Here is a 10,101-nt window from a genome sequence, read left to right on the forward strand (position 1 = left end):
GATTCCAACATCTATTAACTGACCCAACTCAAACATCTGGGCATCATTTCAGACTTACTGCCGGACCCAATTCCTCACCAAATTCCTCAATAGTTCTCACACATACTTCCTGCTGCCCCACCACCACTACCACATTTCATATTGTGACTGATTCTTGCGTTGATCATTGAAGGAACATGCCAAACTATCTCCCTGCTTCCAGTCCTGCTTTCTCCCACACTACATACCAGAGGAATATTTTGAAATTCCAATCAGGTTATGTTACTTTTCTGCTTAAAAATCTTTCAGTAATTTCCCATTGTCTTCAGGATAGAGCCCAAACTCATTCACAGAACATACAGAGTCCTTCATGATCTCTCCCTCACCTCCCCTCCAGCCTCATCACTTACCATCCTCCCACCTACCAGTCCTTCCCTGCAGTCACCTGGATCATTTGCAACTTCCCTAGGACACTTTCAAGTCTCTGAGCCTCCACATGTTTCTCTCTGAAATTATTTCTTCCTTCTCATTATTTCTTTCAAGACATTGCGTCTTTTCAAGACATCTTTTAAGACTTAACTCTGTTTTCCTCTGGGACACTTTCCCCATTCTCCTGCCCCTTCTTTCCTTTTAACTAACTGCTCCTTCACTACCTCCAATATATACACATCTCAAAAGTGGTTTTCATGCCTACATCCTCCAGGGTCCCAACAGAAAACAGATGACACCCTCTGATCAAGCTAAATATGAGGAAAGTTTATTTACAAGGAACTAATTATAAAGTTGTGGGTGTAGTTAAGTGAAACTACAGGAACTGGTATAGAAACTCTGGATTAGCAGCAGCAGTGGAGCTCTCATTATCTGTAGGTCATAAGAGAGAAGGTAAGGGAGACAGTAGGTGACTTTGGGATGAGCAGTGATACTTGATGGAGTCATCCTTCCAGGGAGAGAAAGAAATACTCCAGAGCTGCCTCTCCTTTCTCCCTGAGTCTCCTAAAGTGCTGCCTGTCAGTTGAAGCCAACAAGAAACCAGATGGCCCAGGAGTCTTGTTGACGTGGTCCATGTAGACCAATCTCCCAGGGAAGAGCAAAGGTGGTGTAAGGGAGGACAGATTTTTCCTCTACCCTCTTAGGTTCTGCAGCTGGGCCTGAGAATTAAACTGACAAAAGACAGATTAACAGGAGAAAAGCATATACATTTTATTTGATGTTAATATTTTTGCATGGCATAGGAGCCTTCATAGAAAAAAGAAATGAAGAGGCCTGAGACAGTATATACCATTTCAACAAAGAATGATCAACTGTGGAGATGTGACAAGAAAAAAGCAAAAGGAGTTTGGACCGAGGCAGCAAATTGTGGGAAAGTGACTAGGAAATATTGGAGAAACTAGTGGAAGATAAAGGTTGTTTTAGTAGGTTTGTTTGTACAGATTCATCTTGACATTCACTGTCTGTCTTCAGTAATAGGAATGTTCTCTTCTTCCTGGTACAGGGAAGGGAAGACACTTTTTTTGTAGGAAATCTGTGTCAGCTTTCAGGTAGAAAGGGAGAGATCAGAGAGCCTTTCTCACGTCTGCTGTTCATTCAGCTCAAAATAATCAATATGTTAAAGTTGCATATTTTAGAGTGGCATGTTCTGATTCCTATCAGTGGAGAAAGATCGAGTAAACCTGGAGGTGCCCAGTGCCCTTTTTCTGTGCCCCACAGCTTCCTGTGCACACCTCTTCAAACCCATGCCTCCTGCTAAATTTTAACTGCTCCACTCCCTAGCTAGTCTCTCAGCCATGTTGAAAGGCAGTTGGGCCTCTCACCTCTTTTCACCAGTGTGTGCCACAGTGACTGGCACATAACTAATGGTAACTGAACTCAATAAATATTCTCTAAAATTAAATAACAAAATTTTGAATGTATACTTGCCAGAATTGTTGGAGACTTTAGGAAATATTTAGTTCACTCTTCTTATTTCAAAGATGGAAAAACTAAAACCAAGAGGTGAATAGCCTTGTTCAAGAGCTAAAATTAATATACAGCATTAATGGTATGGTATACACAGTATTAAAGGAATGATATACACAGTATTAATTTTCAGGACCAGATTTTAGTTTTTCTAATTCCCAACCTTCCTCTACTACTTAATTTTAACTGTAATCTCAGGTTATTCCTTGGAAGCAAAATTCACACGACTTTTCCATTAAACTAAGAGTCTTATGTTTTGGCAACAAGAAAGAGACAGTGAGAGGGGTTGGATCTGCCTGCTTTGAGTCCTTTGCCAAAAACAATCTCTGAGCTCTCTGGATAAGCAACACTTGCAAACCTAGCAAAGTGCCACAAGTTGGAGTCATGAAATGAAGCGCGAGGCTCGGGAATAACGCCTTTACACAAACTACCTCTGGTGGTGGGTGGTGAGAGTGGTTTTGTTTTAACATCCTATTAGCACATTATCTTTCATTTCCAAAGCCTTTATTGGTTCCAAGCCTACAGGTGGTGATGGGGGGTGGGAGGGAGTTTGAGTAAGATGTTCCTTAGTTGGGAGGCAAAGCTGTTGGTGCCTCCTCATTTGATGAGTCAGCCAGCTGCTGCTGCTGCTGCTGCTGCTGCTACCACTGCTGCTGTTTTGTTTTTTTTTTCCCCCTTGGGAAATGCAACCATTGCTTCTGAAATGATTGCATGCCAAGTGCAAAAGATGGAAGCATTGATCATACTGGATTGGAATCACCAGTTTATTTATCTGCCCTCACTAAACTGTGTGCTCTTGGAGAGCATAGATTATGCCCTTTGTCTAGGTAACTACAGACCCTGGCCAAGTGTCTAATGCTTTTTTTGGTGACACTACAAAAAAATGGGAAAAAAAAATGCTAGGTGGACTTGAGAACATGGACTCAGTGGTCAGGGATGCAATTCTAAGGCCTAGCACTCTGATGAGCATTCTTATGTCTTCTCACTTCTCTAGCAGAGGGTGGTTCTAGTACCATCATGCAGCTGTTGCAATGATCCAAGAAGATTGTGTGATTGAAACTTCATGTGATACAAACTGTAAAATTTGGGTATAGCTTAAATTTCCCAGGAGCTATTGGCTAACCCCATGACTTTGGGCAAGTTAAACCACCTATGAACCTCAGTATCCACAGCAGTAAAATAAGAAGGTTAGAAACTATGATGTACATGGTCCTTTTCTGCTCTGAAATTCTCCTAAATTTCTTTGCTGTCAAACACCCCAACTCTCTTCTTTGACAGGGTAGAAGACAGTCCGTGAAGCTGCCACTAAAAAGGATAAAAGGAACTATGTGGGTTTATGATCACAACCAATTATGCTACTGCCAAAAGAAAACAGCACTGAATATTTTAGTTTCTCAGAGGACGTGCAATGTTTGAAAATCATCTTCCTTCTTGCATTAAAAAAAAAAAAAGAAAAAGAAGAAGAAAAGTGGGAGAACCATCACATTCTGTGCATAACTTTTCTACTTATAGACAAAATTTTCAATTCATTTTTTTCCTTTCTGGAGGTGTGAGGGAAAATTCCCATAGCTGTAGGAGTGTGGAAGTCAGGGGACTGTAGGAGAATGTAAGTGTGATCGTGGGACTACACTTAATTCATTAAAATGTGTGGTTTATAAAAACCACTTTGCCAAAAATGAGCTTTGTGGGAAGGAGAAGGCAGCAGGGATATGGATGCGTGGGGGAAAGGGAGGAGTAAGAAGTGCCAAGAGAGAAGGAAGTCTTATTTGTTGCTAAATGTTGAATCCCACATAAGAATATGTCATGAGCCAATTTAGGGAAATTAAAATGCAACTTGGGGGAGTGCAAATCTATTAGGCACAGATATTACGTGTTGACATTATTATCATCCTATTTTTATATAAATTGTGAACATTCTCCAGTGACTTTAAAAAGTTTGGGGAAACTTTATTTTTAGTTATCCTCCTTTCACATTTTCTCTCTTTTCCTAGGTGAAACGGCAGTCATATAACAACATTGTGCTTTTATTCCTTTCCTGTCAATACTGTGAATTGTTTCGGAAACAAACTGCATTATTTAGGTTAACATTGGCTGCTGTAACAAATAAACCTCAAACTTTTGTGACTTAACACAACGGAATTTTATTTCTCATTCACCAAACAGTCTTGTGCAAGTATTCCTGGTAGGCACACCACTTTCCTCAATGAGATAACTCAAGGATTGAGGCTCTGCTATGGCTTGAATGTGTCTCATCCAAAATTCGAGTGTTGCCAGTGTGATAGTATTCAAAGGTAGGGCCTTTAAGAGGTGATTAAGCCATAAGGTCTCTACTCTCATGAATCAGATTAGGTGTCCTTATAATAGGTCTTGATAGAGGAAGTTTATCCCTTTTTGCCCTTCTGCTATCTACCATGTGAAGATACATCTCTTCTTCCCCCAAGGGGTTGCAGCATTGAAGGCACCATCTTGGAAGCAAAGACTAGACCCTCACCAAGCAGTTAACATGCTGGTGCATTAATCTTGGACTTTCCAGCCTCCAGAACTGTGAAAAATAAATTTCTGTTCTTAATTAATTACCCAGTCCCAGGTATTCTGTTATAGCAGCACAAAGCTCAGGCAGGCTCTTTACATCTTGTGGCTCCACTATCTCCTGGGAACTGGGAGTCCTTAGGTTCTAGCCATATAAAGAGAAAAAAAAGATGGAGAAGGCACACATGCTTCTCAATGGTCGTGGTTCAGAAGTAACAAATACCAATTTTATATATTCTACTGACACAACCCAGATGCAGGGGTGTTCTGGGAATGGAGTCTCTGATCGGGCAGCAGGGATCAGGGATCAAAGATCAGGAAAGATTCCAGGGTGAATATTTTACTAGGTGAGAAGGACCATGAATTCTGACAAACAGTTTTTGCTGCTCCACCCACTCCTCATCATCACTGTTAAACATAAAGAGAAATGGCAGCACTTTTTGTCCATTGATTGTAACTCTTTCTTTAAATACTTTTAAGGCAGAATCCTAATTCATCTCTTCTATGAAACTTTCATGATTCAAAGGGAAGTCCCTGCATGGGCACTGCCAGCTTCTGCCTCTATGCTTTTTCCTGAACCTTCTCCACCTCTGGAATGTACTTCAGGTAAGACACCTGTGCCTGATCCTTGTGATCTCTTCTTGCATCTGTTATTCCTCTGCTTGTTCACCTCAGGGGATCCCCTCTCTCAGAGACAATTTTTCTGTCAAAGAATTACTAAGCATTCACAAACTAGTGGGGAGATAGCTTTTCTTTAAGAAATCTCTTGGCAGGCAGACCCCCCCAAATCATACCCAGGATATCCCTATGTCAAAACTCACCAGGAACCAAAGGGTTCCTTTTCCTTATTTATAAGTCAATGTTAGAGCCAACTCTATTTTTAGAGGTGTAAAAACTGAGATCTAAGGAGGTTAAGTAGAGCTTTGCCTGAAATTTCACAACTAGTTTGTGAAGAACCAAGCTTAGGATCCAGGAGTCCTGACATTCCACGAACACTCTTTCCATTCTGTCATAGAGTCTTAATAGCCCAAGGCCACGTGAGCCAATACCAGTACGCATTCTCAACTCATGGAGGAGACAGACACTTAAGTGAGTATGTGTATATACATGTGCTGTGTGTGATTATTTTTTCCTGCCAGGCTTGTCATTTCCCTTTACCACCCAACAATTATTATTTCTTAGAACATGTAATATTGTTTTAGGTCTCCACTATATTTCCACTACGGCATGGCATTTGCTGGGTGTATTAGTCTGTTCTCACATTGCTATAAAGAACTACCTGAGACTGGGTAATTTACAAAGAAAAGAGGTTTAATTCGCTCCTGATTCTGCAGGCTGCACGGAAGCATGGCGGGGGAGGCCTCAGGAAACTGACAATCATCAGTGGAAGATGAAGAAGAAGGAGGTGCATCTTACATGGCCAGAGAAGGAGGAAGAGAAAGAGGGGGGAAGTGCTACACCCTTCTAAACAACTAGATCATGTGAGAACTCACTGTCATGAGAATAGCAAGGGGAAAATTTGTCCCCAGGATCCAGTCACCTCCCATCAGGCCCTCCTCCAACACTGGGAATTGCAATTTGCCATGCGATTTGGATGGGGACACAGAGCTAAACCATATCAGTAGGTGACTAGTTAGTCATTTTTTTCTTTTACACAAAAGCTAGTGTTGACATAAATTATCATAGCATCAAAGATACCTAGAGATAAACCAATTAAAAATATGCACAGGATATCAATGTCAGGTCTAAATATTATTGAAAGAAATTGAAGAAGACCTAAATAAATTTAAAAATACATCACTTTTATGAACTGGAAGGATCTCATCTCTGTAAATAAGTCAAACCTCTCCAAATTGATCTATAGAATCAATATAATGCCAATCTAAATCTCAGGAAGGTGTTTTGAGGAAATTGACAGGCTGATTCGAAAACTAATATAGATATGTCAAGTCTTAACAGTAACAGAGACAATCTTGAAGAAAAATGAAATGGGAGGATATCATGACTCACTTTTAAAAGTGAACCAAGTAAAACAGAGTGGCATTGGTCATGGGATAGAAAAATGGACCAATAAAAAGAAATGAAAATCTGGAAACAGATCCATGCATATATGTATACTTGAATTGATTTATGACATAGGGAATCATGGGGAAAGGATAATCCCTTAATAAATGACACTGGTTCAATTACATATTCATATGGAAAAAAATCTTGATCCCTACCGCACACTATACACAAATATCAATTCCAAATATGAAAGGCAAAACAATAAATCTTCTGGAGGGTTTGGCAAACTTTTTCTGTAAAGAGTCAGAGAATAAACATTCTGGGCTTTGTGTGCCATAAGGTCTGTTGTAGCACAAAAGTAATCATGGGTGATGTGTAAATGAATGAGCATGACTGTATCCCAATAAAACTTTATTTACAAAAACAGTTGGCAGAATGGATTTGGATCACAGTCCATAGTTTGCCAACCCCTGTTCTAGAAGTTAACATGGGAGAATATCTTTATGATCTTGGAAGAAGATTTTCAAATAGTCACAAAACGTCCTAATCACAAAGGCAAAGATAAGTTGCGGTCCTTTAATTTTAAGACATTCTGTTCACCCCAAAATACCACTAAAGTACTGAAGAGGCAATCGATATAGTGGGAGAAATTATTTGCAACACATAGAACGCATGTCCAAAATATATAAAAACTACAAATCAATAAGGAAGACAAATAACACAATGCCATGTTCAGACACTTCACCAAAGGTAGCCAAATTGCCAATTAACATTTTCAAAGGTACTCAACTTTATCAGTCTTCAGGAAAATAAAAATTAAAAACACAATGACATGCCACTACACACCTACTGGAATGATCATAATTTAAAAGCCTGACAATACCAAATGTTAGCAAGGATTTTGAACACACACACTGTTGATGGAAGCGTACATTGGCACATTTCCACTTTGGAAAACTCTTTGGCAAGTTTCCTCTAACGCTGAGTACTATATGCACACTTTCTGACTCAGCAATTCCACTTGCAGATACGTACTCCCACAGAAATATACACAAAAGACATGTATAAGAATGTTCGTGGCAGCATTATTCATAATAACCTCAAATTTTAAACAACCTAAATAACCATTAAATGGACAGTTGAATGGGTAAATAACTCATAGTATATTTATAGAATGGAAAACTATTCAGCAATAAAAATACATGAACTCCTTTTACATGCAAATCTACTGAAACTTTCAAATGTAACAGTAAGTGAAAGTAGCCAGAATTGAAAGAACACAGAATGTATGATTCTAATTATATGTGGCTCAAATACAAATATAAGTAAAACTAACCCATGGCATTATAAGTCAGAACAGTGGTAACCTTTGGAGAGAAGGAGGAGCATGATAAACTGGAATATTCAGTGGGTTTCTTGGGAGCTGATAATGCTCTATTCTTTAACCTGAGTGGCACTTACACAGGTACATTCATTTTGTGATAGCTCACTGGACTATATACTTATGATCTATGTAATTCTCTGTGTATATGCAATACTTCATTTAAAGGTTTTAGAAATCTATTGGAGAAAAAGAAAAAAAAAAACACTGCCTCCTGTTCCAACTATATGTTTCAATCACCAGAGCAGGTCAGACACAATAGCTGTACAGATGCTTAGGTAGCACTGAAACGCTACTGGACAAAGAAACATGGCTTACAAGTGTTCACATGGTCTCCTTACACTGGCTCAAAGACCCAGCTGGCTCTAATACATTAAACTTAAAAGGTCACCAGGCCTGGTGACCACCTCACAGAAGAAATAGATTCTAGATACACCCAGAGAAGTTTATCTCAGAACTATCAGGTCAGGAAAATGAGGTTGTGAAGTCAGAACTGTAAAACAATTCTGTTCTCTAGCAACTGCCTTATGTTGGTCTCTTTCCTGCTCCTATTCTCTGTTAAGTCTTGTAAAAGTGGTTTTACTCACAGGACAAGTGGTTGTCTATACTAGGCGGCTTAGATTTAGGTTTCCCTAAAGATGGGATAAATTGATTGCATATATTTGGAGCTCTATTGCTTTTTAATACCCAATAGCAAAGAATTCTATACCTGAATCCTAGAACTTCAATCTTCATGAGACAGCGAAAGGGCATTTTGACCCTCCCAATCAAAGTCAAAGTATATTTATTCCATCTCCTTCATATTTTCCTCTTCTTGTCCTTGAAATCTTAATTAAAACTTCCTAAATTCATTTCCTCTAAGTATACCACAGTAGCCAGAACCCTTATTGGCGCTGAGAACTTTCCTTGGCACAGGTATAATTGCTCCTCTGTCAGTGTCCGGTGGAAGCTAACCTGAGTGGCATGTTTTCATAAGCTTTGGTGGTTGAGAGGATGCCACCAGGATGGCAAGAAGGGGATGTGTCAAACACCTCACCTTGAAAGGAGCACAGGCCTTGAAATCAGGCAGACTGAAGCTCCAACACAGTGCCCAGCACTCACTAGATGCTCGACCTTAAACAAATTACTTAATATAGTTTAGAATCAGTTCCTAAATTATAAAATAGTGTTTATCTGGTAGAATGGCATAAAGTAAGAAGAGGAGGAGGAAGAGGAGGATGAGGAGGAGGAGGAAGGAAGAAAACCATAAATAGCACTGCTGTGTGCCTGGCATTGTTCTGTGCGCTATATATATGTTGACTTATTTCTATGTAAGTGTCACAGCAATCCTAGAACATAGGCTCTGTTCATATCACCAGTTTATAAATGAGGAGCCCAGGCATAGAGAAGTGAAGGAACTTGCCCGAGGTCAGATGGCTACAAAGTGGTGGAGGGAGGACACTGATCCAAGCAGTCTGGCTGCAGGGTCCACGTCCTTATGCACAACACCCAACTGGTTTCTTGCCCCTAGAGTAGATCAAGCATGGATGACTCACTTCAAGTAATGCTTCTTTCATCCCCTTTCTCACAAAGCTCAATGGCACATCTAATTTTTAGGTTTAGGAAGAGAGAAATTAAGAAGATCCTTGTGTGTTTCTCTCATTTAATAGCACCCCCTGTATCTTACTTTCACCTCCTCAGTGAACGACTTAGAGAATAGGGCTGCTTTGGTAAGTTCTTTACTCAACACGCACATGATGAGCACCTATGGCACGCCAAGCACTATCGTAGGTAATAAAGGAGCCAAGGGGCCACGCCAGTTTCTTCTCCACTCTCCCTCTCTCACTGGAATCATAAGTCCATATGAAATGCTGTGGCCTCAGAACTAAAGAATAAAGTCTAGGCCAGTGACAGGCCAATGCTCATACAGCCCTAGCTTGTCCATCAGCTGCCAGAGAGGTCTGCATGCATCCAGAACTAAATCCAATCCGGAGTTATGTGAAGAGAGCCTACTCCAGCCTGGATTTGCTCCTGAAACAGCAAGTACATTGTTCCTAACTCCAGGCCACGCTTCAGTGGCAGCTCATGACCCTCCAGAAATTACTTTGCCTTCATAGAGCAGGCTATAATTTTAACTCCCACTCCCCTGCCACCAACTTTATTTTTTCATCAAAAATTAATTTAAACAACACCAATGAAAGCTCAAAATCCATTCACTCTGATTGGCAAGAAAGGAAAGAGAAAAGAAAAGCAAAAATACATTTTGTTGT

General features: G+C 40.0%; 1 long non-coding RNA gene across 1 annotated transcript; it reads left to right on the forward strand.

Moving 5' to 3' along the window:
• The first annotated feature begins 4,942 nt into the window (after positions 1 to 4,942).
• LOC106997808 (uncharacterized) lies at positions 4,943 to 6,545 on the forward strand. The gene is made up of 3 exons (XR_003729124.2): positions 4,943 to 5,070; positions 5,480 to 5,553; positions 5,799 to 6,545. It is a non-coding gene; the product is annotated as an uncharacterized LOC106997808 (long non-coding RNA).
• The last annotated feature ends 3,556 nt before the right edge of the window (positions 6,546 to 10,101 follow it).

This window comes from Macaca mulatta, chromosome 4 (genome assembly GCF_049350105.2).
Source record: "Macaca mulatta isolate MMU2019108-1 chromosome 4, T2T-MMU8v2.0, whole genome shotgun sequence".
In the NCBI taxonomy this organism is placed as follows: domain Eukaryota; kingdom Metazoa; phylum Chordata; class Mammalia; order Primates; family Cercopithecidae; genus Macaca; species Macaca mulatta.